Here is a 24,554-nt window from a genome sequence, read left to right as displayed (position 1 = left end):
CGGGGACAGGTGAATATTGCATAGACTCATCCCCTCCTGGCGCGGTCTCAGCAGCCCCGCTTCTCCAGCACCTTTCTTCAGCGGTCACGTGGTACGTATACGCAAGTATATACGGTAAATGTTAATGTTTTCCTTCTGCATTGCTTCAGTTCCTGTGAAGCATGTAAGGGTTAATAAACTTCTTGAATGTGGTTTTGAGAACTTTGAGGGGTCCAGTTTTTAGAATGGTGTCACTTTTGGATATTTTCTGCCATATAGACCCCTCAAATGACTTTAAATATGATGTGGTCCCTAAAAATAAAACGGTTTTGTAAATTTTGTTATGAAAATGAGAAATCGCTGGTCAACTTTTAACCCTTATAACTTCCTAACAAAAAAAACATGTTTCAAAAATTGTGTAGATGTAACGTAGACGTGGGCAATGTTATTTATTAACTACTTTGTGTGGCATGACTCTCTGATTTAAGGGCAGAAAAATTTAAAGTTGTAAAATTGTGAAATTTTCAAAGTTTTCGCCATATTTCTGTTTTTTTCATAAGTAAACACAAGTCATATTGGATACAGGAAAGATGTATATCTTTGTACCGTGTTAACCAGTAGATAGAAAAATATTCAGGATTGAGAGTCCTCAGTAGTTGATACCTTTTAATGGCTAACTGAAAAGATGGTAACACATTGCAAGCTTTCGAGACTACTCAGGTCTCTTCATCAGGCTAGACTAATACAAAATCTGAAGTCATATTGGATAAATTTTACCAGTAACATGAAGTACAATATGTCACTAAAAAACAGTGTAAGGCCATGTGCACACGCTGCGGTTTTGGCCCTGCAGAACTGCAACAGTTCCGCAGACATGGTACTTTACCATGTTAGCCTATGGGTTTTCAAAACCGCAGTGCACACGCTGCGGTTTTTTACCTGTGGAAAAGCTGCGTTTTTTTTTCCGCAGCATGTCAATTGTTTCTGCGGATTCTGCTGCGGTTTCACACCTTTAACATAGTAGAGGTGTGAAACCGCAGGTCACTTTACCTGCGGTTTTACCTGCGTTTCCACAGGAAAAAACCCGCAGGTGAATCCGCAGCGTGTGCACATGGCCTAAGAATCAGCGGGATCCATGGAAGCGTTCCAGAGTTATTACCTCATAAAATGACAGTGGTCAGAATTGTAAAAATTGGCCCGGGAGTTAACATGCAAAAGGGCTCCGTCACTAAGGGGTTAAACGGATTGCATGCGTTTGACTTCCTCACAATTCGGAATGAGCCCTTTGTTGCAGATGCACAGTTCTATCATCAGGGCTGCGACAAGTCCTGATCAGAACCAGAACCTGTTACCTCATAAACTGTGGAGGAATAGAGCGTAAGGAGAGAGAAAAACCCACCCAGTCAGAGGGCTCAGCCTCGGGCTTCTGGTGGGAAAGGCGGGCGCCAAAAGTCACTGGGGAATAGAAACCGTGAAGTGGCCGTGACGTGACATCAGCCCGCAGCTTGTTTCCCACTGTTCCTCCGCCTGACGATTCGCTGCGGCCTGTGTAACATAAGCTGTGTACACATCAGGCTCTGATTGGCTAGGGGGCATGTCACTCACCCGATTGCATCATGCTGCTTAGAATAAGCAGGAGAAAGACCTGGGAGATTTCGCAACGCGGCTTTGTCTGTAAGGAAATCGGGGCGAAAGGGGCGAAAGGGGCGAAAGTGGCGAGAAGTGCGGCAGAGTGTGTCCAGCGCCCGACTGTCAGGTAACACACTGTGTGAGAACCGCTGCGGTATGCCGGACTCACTGTGGGGAAGTGGAGTCACGGGGGCTCCCGGCCGCCTGTGGGGGTAGTCGTGTTCTGGGGTTTCTGGAGCAGCGGGCATGTTGTGTCAGTGACGGTGACTTACTTTCACCAGCCTGGTCACCTCACCTTCCCCCATACAGCGCTGTTTTTGTTCTGCCAGTCCTCTGCTGTAACTTGTCAGTTCCCACCCCCATCATCCCTCCTATCGCTGCCATACATGTCCTGGACTAGGAAAAGAAGTTTTCGTTTTTGGAGTCTGTGAGCAAGACAACCCGCCTCCTCTTAAAGGGACCCTGGGCTGAACTTCAGGAATAGGAAGTGGCCCCTCCACCCACGAGGGCTGGGGCATTGCTTTCAGCCACGAGGGCTGGGGCATTCCTCCTAGCCACGAGGGCTGGGGCATTCCTCCTAGCCACGAAGGCTGGGGCATTGCCTTCAACCACGAGGGCTGGGGCATTCCTCCAAGCCACGAGGGCTGGGGCATTCCTCCAAGCCACGAGGGCTGGGGCATTCCTCCTAGCCACGAGGGCTGGGGCATTCCTCCTAGCCACGAGGGCTGGGGCATTCCTCCTAGCCACGAAGGCTGGGGCATTGCCTTCAACCACGAGGGCTGGGGCATTCCTCCTAGCCACGAGGGCTGGGGCATTCCTCCTAGCCACGAGGGCTGGGGCATTGCTTTCAGCCATGAGTGCTGGGGCATTCCTCCCATTCCTAGCCATGAGGGCTGGGGCATTCCTCCTAGTCCTAGCCATGTGGGCTGGGGCATTCCTTTCAGCCTTTGTTCTCACCATTGGTGGTGGTCTCTTGGGATAAGACATCACACCCTGATTCATCAACGCTTTTACCACTCAAAAAATTACAAATAAATTGGAGGAACATGCGTTTGGAAGGTTTCGTCATTTTTGTGCAACATGTAGATGTGCAGAAAAATGTTGCGACCTTGGCAGCTCTGCCAGAATGGACAGAACACGTACACGTCGCCAGTCTGTATATTTCAGGTCACAAAGCCTGCTCAAAGGAGCCTGTGACCAGGGTCTTACAGTCTAGTAGTGGACATCATGATGTAAGGCTAGAGTCACTGATTCTGAGGTGTGTAGTGCTGCGGGTATGAATGCTGTATTCAGGACTTTTGTATAGCTCTCCTCCCCCAGCACTGATTTCTGCCTATGCACAGTGTACCTAGAAATCTGCCAACCAGTGATGTGGACCGCGTAATACAGAACTCCGCATGTAGAAATGTAATAGATCTGCAGCAGAGACAAGGGTCAAACGACAGCATGGAAGAAGCTGTATAATTATCCGGAAAAGTGCAACTTTTTTATCTTTGTCTATAAAGACATTTTGTTTTCTCACCTGTCATCCGTGTGCAATCCATATAAAAAAAAAATTACATACACTAATATATAATGTATTTTTTCTTACAGCAGCTATTTGAAGACGTTGTCCACTACTTGGACAACTTCTTGTCATACCCCTTGCTTGGCCTCCATAAAATAATATAAAAAGGCTTCTTCTCCCCTCCTGTGCTGGTGCCGTTACCACGGTGTCGGCACTCGCTCTCCCCAGGGCCCCTGTGCTGTTGTGACGCCGGCGCCCAGTCATTGCCGGCGTCACTGTCCCCATCTCCTGTCAAATTGAACATGAAGAGGAAGCGAAAGATCAGCTGCACATTGGGCTCTAGCGGCACAACATCCGCACGGTAGCCCTGGGACCACGTGTGCCCACTCAGCTGGAATAGCGCTGGCATCAGAGGGCAGTAAAAGCGTTATTATTTTATTGGGGCCAAACATTTTGATCATGAAGGAGTTGTCCTAGTAGTGGATGACCCCTTTTAATCATTTACAAAACGATTTTCAGTTTCCTATAGTTTAAAATTAATCAAGGGACTGTTGGAGAAATCAGCGCAAATAGGGTCTTATCCGATATACACAGCAAGATTTTCCTTAGATTAAACCAACCTGATGTATCCGTAGAAAAAGCATGGAATGTGAGCATGAGCTGCAGCCAGAGGCGTAGCTAGGGGTTCAACTCGGGGGGTGGGGGGGGGGGTAGATACCAGTCCTACAAAGCATATAAGTGATTACAGCACAGTTACAGATGGTGACTTACAGCTGACGATCTTTCTGATAGAGCCGTTCACTTTTCCTGTCTTTTCATTGTGGCCCAGACCGACATGACGACTTCTCCAGCCAGGAATTAGCTGCACAGATTACAGCAAAGACACATCTGACTTCTCACATTTCCAGTCATGTCCCCATCTATTCCCAACCTGCACAAACTCCTCATTCTGCTGATACCCAATACTGAGCCTCTGCTGTTGTGTCCCTAAGGGCTCATACTCACTATTCTCGTGCGAGTCTCTCGCATGAACACCCAAAACTGCCGCCAGCACTCGGACCGGAGCGTATGGCTGCATAGGAATACATGTAGCCACCCGTTCTGGTCCCGGCGGCTGTTCCAGGTTATCATGTGAGAGACTCGCACGATAATCATGCGAGTCTCTCGCAAGTGAGCATGTGCCCTAATACTGCACCTGCTGTGTGGTACAAAGGCAGTGTTCCTCTTATTGCCCCACATAATAATGCCACCACTGTGCCCTTACATAGTGAAATGTCTCCTATGTGTCCTCACTGGCCCCACACTGTATAATGACCCCCACAGTAGCTCCCACACTGTATATAGACCCCTACCCTGTATGATGCCTGACAACAGCCTTCAAACTGTGTAACAGCCCTTGCATACCTCCCAACTTTTGAAGAAGGGAAAGATGGACAAAGGCTGCGGCGCACGCAGCACGTTGCGGCAATTGTAGGTCACGCCCCCCGACCACACCTATTTTGCAACTAGTCATACCCACACCCAACCGCACCCATTTAGCACTGCTGATCACACTGACTGGTACTGAGGGCACAGTGGTTGGCATTATGGGAACAGTGGCTGGTACTGTGGGCACACTGACAGGTACTGAGGAAAAGAAAGAAAGCAGAGAGAGAAAGAACAGAGAGAAAGAAAGAGGGGACAGAAATACAGAACAGAGAGAGAAAGAGGGGAAAGAAAGAACAGATAGAGAATGAAAATAAGAAAGATTAGAGAGAAAGAAAGAACAGAGAGAGAAAAAAGGTGAAAGAAAGAACAGAAGGAAAGAACAGAGAGATAAAGAGGGGAAAGAAAGAACAGAGAAAGAAAGGGGGGACAGAAAAAAAAACGGAGAGGGAAAGAAAGAACAGAGAGAGCAAGAAAGGGGAAAGAAAGAATAGAAAAAGAAAGAACAAAGAGAAAGAACAGAGAGCGAGAAAGAAGTAAAGAAAGAACAGAAAGAAGAGGGGAAAGAAAGAACAGAGAGAAAAAAAGAAAGATTAGAGAGAAAGGACAGAGAGAGAAAAAGAACAGAAAGAAACAGTGAGAAAGAAATAAAGAAAAATTCTATAAAGATACTATAACAGCCCGGCTCCCATTATAGTGCCCACCTGATCCTCCCGGTGCAGGACATATGATCCGCTCACATGACCGGCATCCCCGATTCCAAGGCGATCCCGCTGTCTGAGGAGGACATGGTGATGGATCTGAAGCATTCTCTGAAGTTCCTCCATGGCTCCGTCACAATCTCCTCATGAAATTACCTAATTTCCGGACAGCTTCCAGCACATCACTTCCGGTGGAACGTCATGTGCGAGTTTTAAAGTGCTCCTCTGGGCTCCGCCACGTTCTCAGGTGTCCGCGGGAAAAGCCTGCTTTGTATGCCTCGTACACACTTGGCTCCGATCCGTACATCCCATACACATATGGCTCCACTCTGTACACACACGGCTCCGCTCCACACACCCCATACACACATGGCTCGGCTCCACTACGTACACCAAGTACACACACGACTCCGCTTCGTACACCTCGTACACGCGCGGCCCTGCTCCGTACACCTCGTACACGCGCGGCCCTGCTCCGTACACCTCGTACACGCGCGGCCCTGCTCCGTACACCTCGTACACGCGCGGCTCGGCTCCGTACACCTCGTACACGCGCGGCTCGGCTCCGTACACCTCGTACACGCGCGGCTCGGCTCCGTACACCTCGTACACGCGCGGCTCGGCTCCGTACACCTCGTACACGCGCGGCTCGGCTCCGTACACCTCGTACACGCGCGGCTCGGCTCCGTACACCTCGTACACGCTCGGCTCTGTACACCTCGTACACACGCGGCTCCGTGCTGTACACCTCGTACACACGCGGCTCCGTACACCTCGTATACACGTACACCTCATACACACGCGGCTCCGCTCCGTACACCTCGTACACACGCAGCTCTGCTCCGTACACCTCGTATGCACGTGGCTCCGTACACCTCGTACACGTGCGGCTCTGCTCCGTACACGCGCGTACACGCGCGGCTCCGCTCCGTACACCTCGTACATGCGCGGCTCCTCTCCGTACACCTCGTACACGCACGGCTCCGCTCCGTACACCTCGTACATGCACGGCTCCTCTCCGTACACCTCGTACACGCACGGCTCCTCTCCGTACACCTCGTACACGCACGGCTCCGCTCCGTACACCTCGTACACGCACGGCTCCGCTCCGTACACCTTGTACACATACAGCTCTGCTATATCCACACTGCTATATCCACACTGTAAACCCCTCCTGACCCCACACAGCAACTTCACCTCATCCAGCACCATGACAACCAGCACAGCAGAGTCCTGCAGAGTGCAGACACCATGTGACCTCTGACTCCTCACCTCCTGTGACCTCATCACAGGTCGTGTGCGCACAGCCACAGAACAGCCTAGGACGTCATTGCAGGCTGCGGTGGGTCTCTCTGGGAGGGCGAGGATGGGGGTCCGTGCATGGGGGGCGTGGCGGCTCAGTGCAGTGCGGGAAAAATAGGAGTCCCGGGCAGGCCGAGGGTGGGATGGTCAAAAACAGGACTGTCCTGCGAGAATTGGGACGGTTGGGAGCTATGCCCTTGCATTAACTCCCACGTTGTATAATGCCCCCCGCTGTAGATTCCACACCTTAGATTCTGGTCTCTGTCCGTCCTTTTCTGTGGGCTACTACTTTCACAGTCCTGATATATATGACAAAGAGCTAAAGAAAATAGAAACAGCCAGTGGGTGTGTATAGAGACCAGCATATGGGTATAGCTCCCTGAATGTATCCAGGCAACCCTACAAGAAATACTCTTGTCTGAACAAAAGAGGGAAAAGGAAAGGAGGGAACCAGAAGAATGAGGAGGAGGTAGAATATTACCATTCTAAAGAAGAAAGTGTCCCCTCTTTTTTTCTTCCCGTTCTCTCCCTTTGGGGTCTCGTTGTCTAGACTGAGTATATGTTCAGGGTCCTGCACTCATGTGATTTTTTTTTTTTTTATATACGCCCCTACTTGCTGTTTCTATTTTCTTCTGTCTGGCTATTTATCATATATATTCATCCTCAAGTTTTTTTGTTTTTTTTTATAAGGCTGGGGTCATACTGTGTTAATGCAGTCCGTTTAACGCAACACGACATAACGCGATGTAACGCAATCCGTTAACGCAGCCATTAACCCCCATTATCGGGCGCATCGCCAACGCATGCGCCGTCATTCTGTGATGGATCCTCGGACGTGGGCTGCAGCGTCTGAGGGTCCGTCACCGCTAGCGCAGATGAAGCACCTGCGCTAGCGGTATAGCATAACGCGATTGCGTTATGCTATAGCGTTAACGCAGTCCGTCAGCGGATTAGGCCCTGCGCATCTGCAGCAATTTCTGCTGCGGTGTACAGTACCATTTAAGTAAATGCAAAATGAAAAACTCAATGCCCACGATGCAGAATTTTCCGACCGGTTTTTCTCTCTTTCTCTGTTTTCTTTCTTTCTTTCCCTCAGTACCTGTCAGTTTTAAATCTGCAGCATGTCACTTCTTTGTGCGGATTCCGCAGCGGTTTGGCACCTGCTCCATGACAGGTGTTAAACCGCAGGGGAAAACTGCTGGCTAATCTGCAATAAATCCGCAGATAAACCGCAGGTCTTTTGACCTACGGATTTACTGGCGGATTTAGACAAATCTGCGTGGAAAAATCTGCAGCAGAATCCGCAACGTGTGCACTCACCCTTAGGGCCTTGACCCCGGCTACAGAACTGCATCACTAATATATATATATTGGAAAAGAGACCTATTTCCTCACCTGTGGGGTCATGCAGCCAGTTTTGTGTCTGTCTGAGGCACCATGAGATTTATGGCAGCTGCTCTGAAGTTTTTTACAGATCGGGTGATGCTCCGGCAACTTGCGCTGACAGACACCAATCTGTTTAGAAGTTCAAGCAGCTGCAATAAAACTGCTGTGCCTCAGATGGAGACCGCAGTCACAGCACAAGAATCCGGCAGGGTCTTATCAGGAGGGGAGCCTCGTCCTGCCACCTCCTCGCTGCACAGTGCAGACACCTCCAGCCGGTACTGGCAGAAGTGTGAGCTGTTAATTACAGCACCACTGTGTCCTGTCCTGCACCTCTTTGGAAGGAAGAAGCAGCGCCGGGCATCCTCACTTCTCTGCAGCAGACACGGTCACACAGCGTGCAATGTGGGTGTGCCTGCAATGTACTGGAGGCAGCTGTCGGATACTGTGCCGGCACCCAGCGTCCTGGGGGCATGTATTCTTCGGCCTCTCCCCAGCCACTGCCGGCGGTAGTGCAGGAAGATCATGTCTCCCTCCTCTATCACGGAGCTTAACTCGTATTCTTCGGACTATAAGACGTACGTTTTTCCACAAAAAATTGGGAGGAAAAGGGAGGGTGCGTTTTACAGTGCGAACGCAGGCTTACTGGGGGGTTGCGGCAGTGGTGTTGCAGCGGAACCGGCGGCGGTAGAGCTGTGGCTATGCTGCGGCAGTGGGCGGTGCAGCGTGCACCTGAGCAGGGTCCCTTCCTCAGGATGCTGGCGGCAGAAAGCTGAGTGCATCATCGGTTTCCCTGCGGCCATCTTCCTGAAGCCGTTTGCCGCCAGAGGCTTCAGGATAATGACCAACAGAGGCCGGGCGTACGCAGTTTGAGATCTCAGCGGCACTCTGCTTCAGGAAAATGGCCGCCGAGATCTCAATCTGCGTACGCCTGGCCTCTGGCGCCATTTTCCTGAAGCCTCTGGCGGCCCACGGTTTCAGGAAGATGGCCGCAGGGAAACCGGTGATGCACTCGGCTCTGATCGCCATGGACACTGGGCCGCGGCATACACACATTTCTGCTGCTGCATCCTGAGGAAGGGACCCTGCTCCATGCTCTGCCTCACCGCCAACACCGGACCAGCAGCATCGCACCCCGGGACTGCAGCATTGCCCCACTTCTGCCACCGCCAGCCTCCTGAGAAATGGACCATGCCTCCTGTGACCCTGGTATACCACCGCTGGCCCTCAGGTAAGATACCTTAAATTGGGACAATAAGACGGACCCCCAACTTATTTTCCACCCCAAAATTTGGGGTGCGTCTTCTAGTCCGAAAAAATACGTTATATATCGGCTGGCTGTGCACGCTGATATAATTAAGGGTAGTGTAGCTCCGGGTAGGCCCCTGCCACTGCACCCTTTGCCTCCCTGGTAGCTACGCTACTGGCTGCAGCGCATCCACGGGTCAGTCAGTGACCATTAGACATCAAATAAAGAGATACTTGTGGATGATCTCCACTGCTAGATGAACTGAGACGTATACTCCAGTATACTTAGTGAAAAGATAGTGGTTTATTCGACGCTTTCCAAGTACAAAATTACTTCTTCCTCATGATTGACCACATGTATACAGAGAATGCAGGGGTGACGTTTAAATAGGGTAATTTTTTGAATGTATGCCATGTGCTGTATAATGTGGTACACGACTGAACTCTGACACTTCTGTCATGTAGTTCAGTTGGCGCCCACATTCAAAAAAATTTACCTATTTAACCCCTTAAGGGCAAAGACCAGGGGTATTTTTGTTTTTGCGTTTCCATTTTTTTGCTCCTCTTCTTCCCAGAGCCACAACTTTATTTTATTTTTCTGTTAATATTTGCGGGATGAGTTGTACTTTTGAATAGCACCATTGATTTCACCATATCGTGTACTGGAAAACAGTAAAAATTCCAAGTACAGCGAAATTGTAAAAAAAAAAAAAAAAAAAAAAAGCCGCCTCCCAGCTGTCCATCAACCCCCCTGTAGCGTCCGGCACCGCCTCCTCCTGTGTTGGATGCTGGAGGGCGCCTGCATTGTTCCAACAGTTCTCGGGCATGCACACTGCGCATGTCTGAGAACTGACATCAGGCTGTCCAGCCTGTGTGTTTTGGAGTCCCCTGATGATCCCGCCCCGCAGTGTGTTATGAAGTATTCACACTGCGGGGCTGGGAATCTTGTGCCTGCTTCCATCTCCCTCCTCCACTTTAGTTTTGCTCCTTTGGCAGTGTCTCATGGGCTGACCTGTCAGTGAACCGCTTAAGGCAAAGTGGGGCCATGGCAAAGTTTAAAATAGTGCCCCACACACTCATATATTGCACATCATACTGAAGCATTTTAGTTGAATTTACATGCGCGGAGTTCAGGTCGCTAAACGAGTGTGAACAACAATGTTAGTCATTCGATGATTTCAGCAGCACATCTGTAGTTTTCACCAGGCGATGTGCTGCTGAGAATAATGATTTTTGTTTCAGCATAAACAATCCAATCACTCAGTCAGCATTTTGCTTGTTTAATATAATGCACTCACCAGCCCTCCATATAGTATAATGCACACCTCATAGCCCTCCATATAGTATAATATAGTATAATAGACTCTTCATAAATCTCCACATAGTATAATGCACACCATATAATATAATGTGAACCACAAACCTCCATATTATATAATGCACTCCCCATAGTCCCCCATATAGAATAATACACTCCTCAGTCCTCCATATAGTATAATACTCCTCATGTTCCTCCATACATTATAATGCATTCCACCTAGTCCTCGATACATTATAATGCAGGTCCCATATAGTATAATCCACTGCCCGTAGTCCGATAGAGCATAATGTAGCCCCCCAATAAAATACAATGTTTTCAACAGCTGACATGAGTCCGCAATAGGCGCAGGTGGAATCGCGATCCACCCATGCCTATTAACTAGTTAAATCTCGCTGTCAAACGCTGATAGTGGGCTTTAACTAGAGCTTAGATGCGTTACCATGATCTGCTCATCGCCTATATGTAGCAGAGCCGATCGAATTGTGGATGCTTCTAGCCTCCTATGGAGGCTATTGAAGCATGCCAAAATCTAAAAAAGAAAGTTTTAAAAAATATGAAAAAAATAAATAAAAGTTTAAATCACCTTCCTTTCGCCCCATTCAAAATAAAATCTAAAAAAAAAATCAAACATACACATATTAGGTATCACTGCGTTGAGAATCGCCCCATCAATAAAAACCTGATCGCTAAACGGCGTTGCGAGAAAAAAATCGAAACGCCAGAATTACGTTTTTTTTGTTGTTGTCACAACAATGCATTAAAATGCAATAACGGGCGATCAAAAGATCGTATCTGCACATAAATGGTATCTTTAAAAACCTCAGCTCGGCGCGCAAAAAATAAGCCCTCACCCAACCTGAGATCACGAAAAATGGAGATGCTGCGGGTATCGGAAAATGGCCTTTTTTTTTTTTTTTAAGCAAACTTTGGAATTTTTTTTCACCACTTAGATAAAAAAGAACCTAGACATGTTTGGTGTCTATGAACTCGTAATGACCTGGAGAATCATAATCGCTGGTCAGTTTTAGCCTTTAGTGAACTTAGCGAAAAAGCCAAACAAAAGGCCTGTGTGAGATTGCAATTTTTTTGCAATTTCACCGCACTTGGAATTTTTTCCCCGTTTTCTAGTACATGACATGGTAAAACCAAATAGTGTCGTTCAAAAGTACAACTTGTCGCACAAAAAAATAAGCCCTCACATGGCCATATTGACGGAAAAATAAAAAAGTTATGGCTCTGGGAAGAAGGGAAGCGGAAAACGCAAAACCAAAAAAAGCTAGGGTCGTTAAAGAGTTAAAAAATGTATTAATCCAATAAATGTAGCTAAAAAAATAAAGTACACACAGTTGCTATCACTATTTCCGAAACCACCCACTCTATAAAACTGACCCACTAATGAACCCCTTCAGTGAACACCATAAAAAAGTATAAAAGAGGCAAAAAACAATGGTTTATCATCATACCGCTGAACAAAATGTGCAATAAAATGCGAACAAAAGATGAATGTAAATAAAAATAGTACGGCTGAAAACGTCATTTTGTCCTGCAAAAAAAACAAATCAAAAAAAGCTTTGTCAGCAGAAAAATAAAAAGTTATAGCTCTCAGAATAAAGTTTCGTGCAACAATGCCAAAACATAAAAAATATATAACTGGGGTAACGCTGTAATCGTACTGACCTGAAGAATAAAACTGCTTTATTAATTTTACTATGCATCAAATGGTATAAAAAAAATCCTGAATTTCTAGTTAATTCAAAGAGAATGCCCCCTTGTTCTTGTCACAGTCCTTGGTACAAACAGTTCACTGGAGAGAGATCTCTGTTTTGCCCTCTGATATACTTGTACATATATATTAGGTCTCCCTTAAGTCTTCTCTTTTCTAGAGTAAATAGACCTAATTTTGATAACCTTTCTGGGTATTGTAGTGAACCAACTCCATTTATCATTTTAGTAGCCCGCCTTTGAACCCTTTCAAGTTCAGTAATGTCTTTCTTGAGCACCGGCGTCCACAATTGCACACAATACTCCAAGTGTGGTCTGACGAGTGATTTGTACAGAGGGAGAATTATGTTTTCATCTCGTGTCCCCAGACCTCTTCTAATGCATCCCATGACCCTATTTGCTTTGGTGGCAGCTGCCTGACACTGGGTACTCCAATTTAGCTTCTTGTTGACTAAGATGCCTAAGTCTTTTTCCATGTCTGATTTCCCCAGCAGTTTCCCATTTAGTAAGTAATTGTAGCATCTGTTTCTCCTTCCCATGTGCATAACCTTACACTTATCTGTGTTAAACCTCATTTGCCATTTTTCAGCCCAATTCTCTAATTTACTTAAATCTGTCTGTAGTTGCAAACTGTCCTCCTTTGTGTTAACTACCTTACATAGTTTTGTATCATCTGCAAAAACTGATATTTTACTGTGTAAACCATCCACTAGATCATTAATATATTAAATAGTAGGGGGCCCAATACAGAACCCTGTGGTACCCCACTAGTAACCCTGGCCCAATCTGAGTATGCACCATTAATAACCACTCTTTGTTTTCTATCACTAAGCCAGCTACCTACCCATCCACACACATTTTCCCCTAGCCCAAGCTTTCTCATCTTACTTACCAATCTTTTATGTGGGACAGTGTCAAATGCTTTAGAGAAGTCGAGATAAATGACATCCAATGATTCTTCTTGGTCCATTTGAGAGCTTACATCCTCATAGAAGCTGATCAGGTTAGTTTGACAGGAGCGATCCTTCATAAATCCATGTTGATATGGAGTTAAACATTTATTAACATTGAGATAATCCATAATGGTATCCCTTAGAAACCCTTCAAAAATTTTACCCATAACAGATGTTAATCTTACCGGCCTATAGTTTCCAGGTTCCCTTTTACACCCCTTTTTGAATATTGGTACCACATTTGCTTGCCGCCAATCAAAAGGAACAGACCCTGTTTCTATAGAGTCTTTAAATATAAGGAATAGAGGCCTGTCTATCACATTACTTAACTCTCTTAATACCCGAGGGTGAATGCCATCAGGGCCTGGTGATTTGTCAATTTTAATCTTACTAAGGCGGTTCTGCACTTCTTCCTGGGTTAGGCAGGTAATACTTAATGGGGAGTTTACATTATCGCTCTGCATTTCCCCTGGCAAATCCTTTTCCTGTGTGAACACTGTTGAGAAAAAGTATTTAAAACATTTGCTTTTCCCACATCGCTTTCTATGATTTCACCCTCATTGTTCTTTAAAGGGCCGACACCATCAATTTTAATCATTTTACTGTTTATATAATTAAAGAATAGTTTGGGGTTTGTTTTACTTTCCTTAGCAATGAGTCTCTCAATTTCCACTTTTGCTAAATGTATTTGTTTTTTACACATTTTATTTTTTTCTCTATAACTTTTTAATGCTTCTTCATTGCCTTCTTGTTTTAGTTTCTTAAATGCCTTGTTCTTGTTATTTATTGCCCTTTTTACATCCTTATTTAGCCACATTGGTGTTCTCCTGTTCCTAGCCCTTTTATTTCTGTACGGTATGGCTAGCTCGCAGTGGGTGTGTAAAACTGATTTAAATATTTCCCATTTATTTTCTGTGCTCCTATTTTTGAGGACATTGTCCCAATCAATTCGGCAAAGGTCCTCTCTAAGCTGATCAAACTTTGTTTTCCTGAAATTCAGCGTTTTCGGAACCCCCTTCCAGGGCACCTTACTGAAGGACAAGTGGAATTGTATTATATAGTGGTCACTGTTCCCTAGGTGCCCATCGACTCGTACGCCTGTTGCTTAAAATTAAGTCCAGAAGGACAGACCCTCTAGTTTGGCCCTGCACAAGTTGTGACAGATAATTATCCTTGGTCACTGACAGAAATTGATTTCCTTTCTGTGATATGCAGGTTTCAGTTTCCCAGTCTATGTCGGGGTAGTTGAAGTCCCCCACAATAGTCACCTCATTGTGATTTGCTGCTTTGTCTATTTGTTTCAATAATACATTTTCAGTGGTTTCTGTTATATTTGGTGGCTTATAACAAACCCCCTATGAGGATTATATTACTTTTCCCTCTGTCACGGGGTCCTTCTCTGGTATCACACAATCAACAGAGCAAGAGGAGAGTGAACAATTCCAAGACATTTATTTAGGCAAAAATATGAAAGGTCCATATTCAGTCCACCCCACAAAAGATAGTCTAGAATCTGAATGCAGTTCAGTAACAGTATAACATGTCCAGGGAGATGAGAGTCCAAAATCCAGCTGACAGTGATAACATGTTCCATATATTCTTCTTTCTCTCCGAAGTCCTGTCTTCACACCATGCTCTGCACACAGCAACTGACTTGCCCAGCCCCCTCATTATGTCCAGGGAGAGTCAAACCGGTTTGGCGGTTTTCAGGCCTCCCAGACTTGACAAAAGGTGCCTGGGGGATTATGACACTACAGGGGGGTCATCAAGAGTCATAGATAAAAGTCAGGCTGCAGACATACAAGGCATCAAGATTAACACTATGCAAATCAGTGAAATAGCAATATACACAAAATGATATCCATATAGCATATCACACCATCACACCCTCCTTGTATCTCCACCCATAGAGACTCCACCTCTTCATTTCCCTCTTGTATATCTTCTCTTAGTGTGGGCTTTAAAGTGGACTTTATATATAGACAGACTCCACCCCCCAAAATAAATAAAGCCTATTCTTCAAATGCTGTTAATTTGTTCATTTTGTTTCACAAAGTACGCTAGGATTTCCATGTAAATCTCTGAAATATGTGATTCAGACGGAACCCCCGGCAGAAGATTCCCAATGAGTCAGATGGAGGCACTGTGGACACCGTCTGACCTGTGATCCGGTGGTGTCCGTCTTTTTAGGCAAGTATAAAAGTCCAGTGGACCAGTTAGTTTTGTGCACTTCTGTAAAGGACACCACTGATGGAGTCCAGAGTAACTCTGCTGCCTCATTATAGTGAATGGATCCCTCAGGGATTTCATATGAATCATGTCACTCAGAGATTTAGATGAAAACCCCGATATAAGTGGTCAGAGTAGAGCGCCGGATTAATGTGATCCCAAACGTTATGTAAAATGTTCCCAATAAATGCTTCAACTCAATCCAGAAAAAAGCAAATCCCCACTCACTTCCGTCATCTGTTAACGGAAATATAGGGGGCTCCCACGTTACTGGTAGGACAAAGGCTCTGGAAAAGCTAAGTGGCTCCTCACCCCTCAAAAGAAATTCAGCAAATTCTCCACTCCCAAATCCAAGTGCCCCCCTCCCCCTTCTGAGCCACACAGTATTTCTAAACCACATTTGGTGCCCACATGTTTTGCATTTCTGTAGTGATGAGGGTACATGTCTCCAGAAGCATGAAATGGGCAGAACTTACTGGTCACTACAATGGCAGTCTTCAATTTTCACTCTTCAACATCCACTGCTACCTGTTTCTGCGAAAACACCCATGGAGTCAAAATCGTTACTACACCTATAGATAAATTCCTAAAGGGGTATAATTTACAAAATGGGGTCTCTTCAGGGGGGATTCCACTTTTCTAGCACTTTGGGGCTCTGTATATTAAGTCCGCAAACTATTCTAGCAAAATCTGCGCTCCAGGAGGCAAATGGCGCTCCGTCCCTCTCGATTCTGTCAGAATGGCTAAGCAGTACTCTACAGCCACATATGGGGTATTCCTACACTCACCCAAGTCCAAGTATGAAAATGTAAACCTTGGTGCTAACACACAATCTTAGTGGTTAAAACGTAAATTATTTTTTCTTCAGTGCCCAGTGGTATAAAATTCTGTGACCTACCTGTGGTTTCAATATGATCTTTTCACCCCTAGAATAATTCATTGAGAGGTTTAGTTTGTAAAATGGGGGTCAAGTATGGGGGGATTCTGCTGTTCTGGCATTTCTTGGGCTCTACCAATGTGACATGGCACCCTCAAACCAGTGCAGAAAAATCTAAACTACAATATGGTGTTTCTTCCCTTCTGAACTTTGCACTGTGCCTCAAAAGTAGTTTTCGACCACAAATGGGGTATCGGTGAACTCAGGAGAAATTGCATAACAAATTTGGGGGTCCATTTTCTTCTGTTATCCTTGTGAAAATACAAAGTTTGGAGCTAAAGAAACATTTGTGGGGAAAAATGATTTTTTTTTGCTTTTTTCCCCACAACTCAACGTACTTGGCTATAGTCTGTTCAGAAATGACTGTACAAATAAGCAAGGGGGGGGTTGTTTTTATGTAAAATCATCCTTAAAACACATCCTGCGTGATAATATATGTGAGTCTAATGAAAATGTAGAGTCCCTGTGGGTGGCGATAAGGGGAGGGGAAGAAAATAATAAATTATTGATATGGGTTTGTTATAAGTCTCCAAAAGTAATGGAAGCAACAGAGAATATCCTTGTGAAGCAATTACAGCTCTGGCAAAAATTAAGAGACCACTGCAAAATTTTCAGATTGTCTGATTTTTCTTTTTATAGGAATATTTTTTAGTAAAATGTAAATTGCTCTTTTATTCTATAAGGTATTGACAACATGTCTTCGAATTTCCAAACACTAAATTTTGTATTTATTTTCAGAAAATGAGAAATGGTCAAAAGAACAAAAAATGCAGTGCTTGCAGACCTCAAATAATGCTAAGAAAACAAGTTCATAATCATTTAGAAACAACAACACTAATGTTTTAACTCAGGAAGAGTTCAGAAATCAATCTTTTGTGGAATAACCATGATTTTTAATCACTGCTTTCATGCGTCTTGGCATGCTGCTTCTGGGTGACCTTATGCCCCTCCTGGTACAAAAACTTAAAGAGAATCTGTCATCCTTTTTTGGACTATCAGCTGCCGGCATTGACATCAGGGGCTTATTTAAAGCATTCTGTAACGCTGTAGATAAGCCCCTGATGTAACCTGAAAGATAAGAAAAACACGTTAGATTATACTCACCGGAGGGGGCGGGATCCGATGGGTGTCGCGGTCCGGTCCACCGCCACCCTTCTTCATACGATTCCGTCCTCTTCTTCCCTTCCTGTAGTGGCTCCGGCGCAGGTGCACTGCTCTGCCCTGTTGAGGGCAGAGCAGAATACTGCAGTGCGCAGTATTGTTTACCAACAAGGCATCTGATCTGAGACTTTTCTTTTTTTTTTAGCAGTCTATAATCTGTATGCCCATATTAATAGTTCAGATAGTATGTTATTCCTCCATGTACAATTACTATACAGCTGTTGGGTTTGCAAATATTAGAAAATAAGTTTGTTCTGCATTTTTTTGTTACCTGCTAAAATGTATTATCTTGCAATGCTGCCATTTGCTGGTCAGTATTAACCGCTCGCTCTTGTTTGTTCCAATTAAGTTGGTTCAAAATGGGCTTGGCTTCACATGGCAGATAAATTGGTCACTTCCTCTAGGCAGCCATTTTAAAGTCTGAGATGCTGTGAGGACCACTTGTGCTAGGCTTGTGAAGCTACCGATTTCTGACCAGCAGGAACAGACCGTTAGCGGAGTCAGAGAAAATTGCAGTATTGTGCAGACAAGTGTTTCAGTATCTGAGTTTAAATAAACCAAGTCTTGAATTGTGCCCATGCTATGGTTCTACATTTGCATCTACGAACACTGAATCTGCGCTGTTCCAGTCTGCTCATCTTTGATACAGAGGTAGGAAGATCAGGACCTTTTTATAGTCGGCTATGCCTCCATTCGCGTTATGTGGAGACAGGTCAGAAGTTGCCTTCGAGCACAGTCATTGTGCCTGCCTTGTGCCTGCACAGCAGAGCGCAGCTGAATCTCACAGGAATCTCCCTAGCAACAGGCAAGTCAGAGGCGTAGCGTCTTCAATAATCTACACCCGCCTAGAGGTCTTCTACAAACGTCAACAAGCTGTTTTCGTGTTTAAAATGAACCCATTGCTTGCATAATTGCAGAACCGTCTGTGTGTGCGCAGTTTCATCTTCAATCACACCTTTTAAAATAAACTTTCTGCATATTTTACCTCAGTTTGTTATAACAATTTTCCACGTAGCAACGATCACCCAGACTGGAAATCCCAAAATTCACTCCAAATATTTTGGGAATCTTATTGAAGGGACCCATGGGAGCTGTGCAGTAATTGTCAACATCCAAAAATCACAATGGCTGAGAATTGTCCTGTGCAATCTCCCGATGCTGAAATACAGCAAGTGCAATCTGATTGTGAACATTATGAAGGGCAGGAAGTCAAGAGCCCACACTTGCCGCAAACCAAATTGCATGACCTCAAACAGACGCTAAAAGTAATTGACAACTATCATGCCACAAAAGATGACCTCTCCGATAACCTGAAAGGTCTATGGAAATGAGTCCCCTCCCTCATATTGGGTTTTCAATTATATAAAAGTGATGGCGAGTTTGCTGGACACTATGGCTGAACACAGCTCATGTCTGCAAGGTAGGCAACCTTTCTAAAAGACTCCAACATCAATGAAGCCTTGTCGGATCTAAGGCTGCTTTTGCATATCAGTTTTTTGGCGTCACAATCCATCGGATCGACGGATACGACGCAGATTGTCAAAAACTGATGTGACGATCCGTTTTTTTCCCTGGATCAGCTAGTCGGATCCGTAAAAGAAAACTGATCCGTCGCATCTGTTTTTTCATCCGTTTTGTCCGTTTTTTGACTGATCCGTTCTTAAAAACGCCCACAGACAGACAGATCTATAGATAGAATACATAGATATAGCTATAGATATATTTTTTCTTTTGATATATCTATGGATAGGGATAGATAAATTAGGCTGATGTTTATTAATGAACAATATTTTTTATGTAAAAAAAAAAAAGAAAAAAAATGGCGTGGGCTCCCACGCAATTTTCTGTGCCAGACGGGGAAAGCTGACGGCCGGGGGCCAATATTTGTAGCCTGGGAAGGGGGTAATACCCATGGCCCCTTCCCAGGCTATGAATATCAGCCCGCAGCTGTCTGCATAGCCTTTACTGGCTATTAAAATAGGGGGACCCCCCCAAAAAAAATGACTTGGGGGTCCCCCTATATTTTGTAGCGAGAAAGGCTACGCAGACAGGTGCGGGCTAATATTCATAGCCTAGGAAGGGGCCATGGATATTGCCACCCCAGAAATGGCGCATCTCTAAGATGCGCCAATTCTGGGAATTAGCCCCTCTCTTCCCACTGCCGTGTAGCAGTGGCATATGGGGTAATAAGGGGTTAATGTCACCTTGCTATTCTAAGGTGACATTAAGCCCAGTTAATAATGGAGAGGTGTCAATGTGATGCCTATCCATTATTAATCGTATATTAATTAAGGGTTAAAAAACCTACACATGTAAGAATAAAGTATTTAAATGAAATAAAGCACGACACATTTTTTCAAAATTTTTATTTTACGCCTATCCAGTCGAAGCTATCGATCACCTGCAAAAAAAAACCCAACAATATACTCCCTGTCCAACGTAATCCCATTAATAACGATTGACCCACGGCGATCACCCCTATAGAGCTGTCACATTAGCAGATGTGACCGCTCTGTAGGCCTCCCGATGACACACTGACCAGAGATAACCCTCCAGCAGTGTGTCATTGGAGATAAGCCTCTCGCTTTACAGCACTATAGCATGAGAAAATTCTCATGCTGTATTGCCGCAAAGTGACAGGTGACCTGTCGGTGGCGGAGTGATACAATGCGGAGGATTATCTCCGTCATTGTATCACCTTAATCCCTGGAGAGCGGTCACATCAGCTGATGTGACAGCTCTCCACGGGAGATCGTTGTGGGACAATTGTATTTATTGGATTACGTCGGACACAGGGAGTATATTGTTTGTTTATTTTAATTTTTTTTCAGGTGAGCAAGGGCTTCAGGGATTAGCAGAATATGGTGAGTATGAACTTTATATGTGTGTGTTGTTTTTTTTTTTATACATTCAGCACATTGGACTACTACTGTCCAATTGTTGGCTAATGTGTCAATCAATCACTGTCACTGTAGCAGGCATAGCCCGACAATGCCTGCATACACACACACACACACAGACCCACGCATACCCCCGCACGACCCCGCCACACACGCACACACACATAGCCCGCACACACCATACAGGCACACACAGTGTTGGCACATGCACAGTTAAAGAAAAAAAACGGAATCAGTCACCGGATTCCGTCATTTGTCGGAGAGCGACGGATCCGTCGCCCATAGGCTTCCATTCTAGCAAAAATCGGACAGCAATGGATTCGTCGCTGTCCGATTTTTCGATGTAGACAAAAAACGTTCCTACGTTGCCTCCGGCCGACGGACAAAAACGATGGATGAAACGTGCGGCCATCCGTCGCAACCCGTCGCTAATACAAGTCTATGAGAAGAAAACGGATTTAGCGGCATCAGTCACCAGATCCGTTTCTTTGAAAATTCGACAGATTGATTGCAAAAAACTGATACGTGAAATCAGCCTAAGCAAAGCGCAATCAATAGACAGAGAAAGACACCATGATGCAGAGTCTTAAATTGAATCTGTCAGCAGGATTGTGCACAGTAACCTACACACAGTCTGGTCAGCGCAGTTATACTGATTAAGTTGATGAAATCCGTCTTGTGGTTGTTGTGTAATCTTTAGTTTCAGTTTTGAGTTACTGAGATTCTCATACTTCGGACAGGCTGGGGGGTAGTGGTCTTCAATGTGGTCTCTTTTTAGCTATTCATACTGAAGACTGCCGACAGGTCACTGATCTGCCCTGTAGTTAACATAATGAATATTATATATGTACACATACTGGGGGAAAAAAAAACCACACCCTTCTGCAGGCTGGTGCCAGCTGGGGCATTATCGCATGTGTAATCTATTAATATAATTGCCTTGTAATGTTTTCATTTCCTGTTCTGTCCAGATGTCACCGTATACCAGAATTCCAAGTGGAGGACGTTCACCGACCACCATATTGGGACACCCAAGTGATGGGTGTCTCAATATGGAAACTGCTGGTATCAACCTATTGTGCGGTACCATCAGCGGAACACCGTCGCAACACACGTACTCACGCAGCCTCTTGCGCGGTACCACCAGCGGAACACAGTCACACTGCGCCTTCGCAAATTCCGCGCAGTGAATCATTTGGCTGATCCCGGCGGCAGATGCATGACGTATCTACAGGCAGAGGAAGCCGGTCACATTAAAGGGGTTTTCCCACGAACGAAAGTTCATTTTAAAAATTGTCTGACCGTGTATGGAGCATACCAAATCTCCTGGGCAGGGGAGGAAGCAAAAGAAAATACTGATATAACAGCAGGGGAGCACAGATGATTCATTTTGTGAGGTAAAATATTTCACTGACTCTTTTTAAACAATATTTTACCTCACAAAATCTATCCTCTGCGATCTCCTGCTGTAATGTCAGTATTGTCTAATGCTTTCTCCCCTGCCCAGGAGCTGTGGTATGTTCTGTACATAGTCAGACACAGGGGTGAGAGAGACAGAGCACAGGGGGGACACAGCTCAAATGGGACAGCACATGAGGGGAGAACACAGCACCGGAAGGAGAGAGACAGCAGACAAGGGGGATAGCACATGGGATAGACAGGTCAAAGAAGAGAGCACAGACGGGAGAAGTCAGCACATGGGGAAAGAGAGAGTGGATAGGTGGGTGAGCACATGGTGGGGGGGATTCTCAATGCTGCAAAGCCTGCCCCCATCGTGACATTACCGCCCTCCCGATACCATAGCATCGGGCCTCCATCTAGACTAATATTTACACCTTGCAATGTCTTCACATCTTTTTCCGTCCAGATGTCACCGGATCCCAGAATTCCAAACTGCGGAAGTTCACCAACCACCATATTGGGACACCCAAGTGATGGTTGTCTTAATATGGAAACTGCTGGTGGTATCAGCCTCTTGCACGAAACCCAGCCGAACACTGTCACACCACACATACAAGCTGTATATGCCGTAAGCAGCACACACACTGTATAAGCTGTACACAGCCTCTTGCGTGGTACCACCAGCGGAACTCTGTCGCGAACACGCCGCTACCGGAATCAGCCAAATGATTCACTGACCGCCGCCATCTTCATACAGGAGGAGCGCATGCGCAGTTTTAATGTGATCGCCACTATCTGCACAAAGATGGTGGCAGTCTGATTTACTGCGTCTGCGCGAATTCCACGCAGGCGCAGTGAATCATTTGACTGATCCCGGCGGCAGATGGGTGAGGTGTCTACAGCACAGTGGTAGAGAGAGAGAGCAGTCAAGGGGGAGAGCACATGGGGTACACAGGGCAAAGAAGAGATGACATGAGAGGGGAGTACAGCAGATGGGTGAGAGAGACAGCTCAAACGGGACAGCACAGGAAGGAGAGAGACAGCAGACAAGGGGGATAGCACATGGGGTAGACAGGTCAAAGAAGAGCGCACAGACAGAAGTCAGCACATGGGGAAAGAGAGTGGATAGGTGGGTGAGCATATGGGGGGGGAGATAATCAACGCTGCAAAGCCTGCCCTCATCGTGACATTGCTGCCCTCCCTATGCGATAGCATCGTGCCTCCATCAAATGTGCATATAATTATGGTTAAGGTTACCCTGATATTTAACAAAAAAAAAAGACACGCATTTAAATTTGCTGGAGCAGCTATTGGTGTATATAGGAGTGATTTGATAGCTGCTATTGCGCAGGTGGCACCATCTTGCAAGAGAAGAAAAAAAAAATTTCCTCCTCCAAGATGGGGCCACTAGCACAATAGCAGCTATCGGATCACTTTTAGATACACAGATAGCTGCTACTGCGCAGGCGTGGCTGGCGAGATTGTCTAATGGATTTTTAAATATCAGGATAACCTCAACCATATTAATTATAAACACAATACACATGCAATTATGCTGCAGCACAGGTGCCACGGCTGACATCTGCCTGCTGAAGTTTTTTTTGTTTCTTCAGTAAGTATATATACTATTCATTATGTTAAACATACATAACTAGAGTTGTGGATTGCAGAAAATGGCATATTCAATGCCACAAGAAAGTCTCCATATAACATAGAAATATGAGAGAACATTTGGGAGCTTAAATCTCTGTTCAAAGTAGAAGATAAATGTGGATGGTATTTGAAATTAATTCCAAGTCTTGTTTTATAACAAGGTACAAAATGATGTTTTATTTATAATCACATAGACAAGACATTAATGCAAACTATTAAATATAAACTATTTTTACCACATGAATCAAATATATCAAACAATATTAAAAGGCGGGCCGTGACAACCATGAACATGAAACAGCAATACAGGCCAAACATTAGATGAGGTAGAGTAGAAAAAGAAACTAACCAAAATTGCAGCTGTTAGTTTTTTCGTGTAATCAGGTGGAGAGATTGAGGAATGAGTAGCCCATACACAGCAAATCTGACAGCCTCAAATATAATAATAAATACCTATAGATTTCTTATAGCACAAAATGCTGTGCAGCCTCAAATGTTGTGTATTGCATTAGTAAACTCATTCGGGCACGAAAGCCAAAACAACTCCTAACTGAAACATAACCAGCGTGTATGTAAAGACCTCTTACCCATGGTTTGTAATGCCTGTACGATGCGCAGGAGTCTCGACGAGCGTTTTACACCTGCTTCTTCAGGGAGCAGTGTGTTCTGTACTAGCTGCAGAGTTTAAATGTCCCTTGGAGTAAGTAATCTGACTAATCTGAGGTAGGAAGTTTCATCTCCTCCTTGTTTTTCACGCCCCCAGCGCATGGGGGCGTGACCTCAGTGCCAGTCTGTCATTTCTGGTGTCCCGGCCGTGATGCGTGTCAGGAACAAGTGTTCCAGTGACGTCAATGGCACGCATTGCTCCGTACGGTCACCTTCTGGGATTGAGACACACAGGAAGAGCCAGCCCCATGTGCTACACGAGGTAGGACCATCCCTACTACATAAAGCACCGTGGTGGCCATATCAGATCTTGGCACATGCAAGGGCAAGCAAGGTCCATCTCCGATGTGGAAGGAACCAGGACAATCTGATGGTAAATGGACTACTGGAACAAACCATACATGGACAAGGCAAAAGAACCTGGATCCAATGAAATG

The 24,554-nt window shown here is 45.4% G+C and overlaps 1 protein-coding gene and 1 long non-coding RNA gene across 3 annotated transcripts in view; one reads left to right on the top strand and one right to left on the bottom strand.

Annotated features, from left to right (window-relative positions):
* The first annotated feature begins 1,263 nt into the window (after nt 1-1,263).
* Nucleotides 1,264-24,554, top strand: part of CEBPG (CCAAT enhancer binding protein gamma) — an 80,787-nt gene continuing 57,496 nt past the window's right edge. The window contains exon 1 of one of the 2 annotated variants that reach the window (XR_012234329.1): nt 1,264-1,735. The gene's annotated coding sequence lies outside the window, so the exon portion shown is untranslated. The remainder of the gene's footprint in view (nt 1,736-24,554) is intronic. The other variant, XM_073586703.1, reaches the window with a different exon arrangement.
* LOC141098720 (uncharacterized) lies at nt 14,653-18,255 on the bottom strand. The gene is made up of 3 exons (XR_012234328.1): nt 17,441-18,255; nt 15,876-15,933; nt 14,653-14,921 (listed from the first exon to the last, which is right to left on the bottom strand). It is a non-coding gene; the product is annotated as an uncharacterized lncRNA (long non-coding RNA).

This window comes from Dendrobates tinctorius, unplaced genomic scaffold (assembly GCF_039654945.1).
Source record: "Dendrobates tinctorius isolate UK_male_01 unplaced genomic scaffold, ASM3965494v1 ptg000094l, whole genome shotgun sequence".
NCBI lineage: Eukaryota > Metazoa > Chordata > Amphibia > Anura > Dendrobatidae > Dendrobates > Dendrobates tinctorius.
The sequence above is the reverse complement of the archived record's forward strand: the minus strand, read 5'-3'. Positions and strand labels throughout refer to the sequence as shown.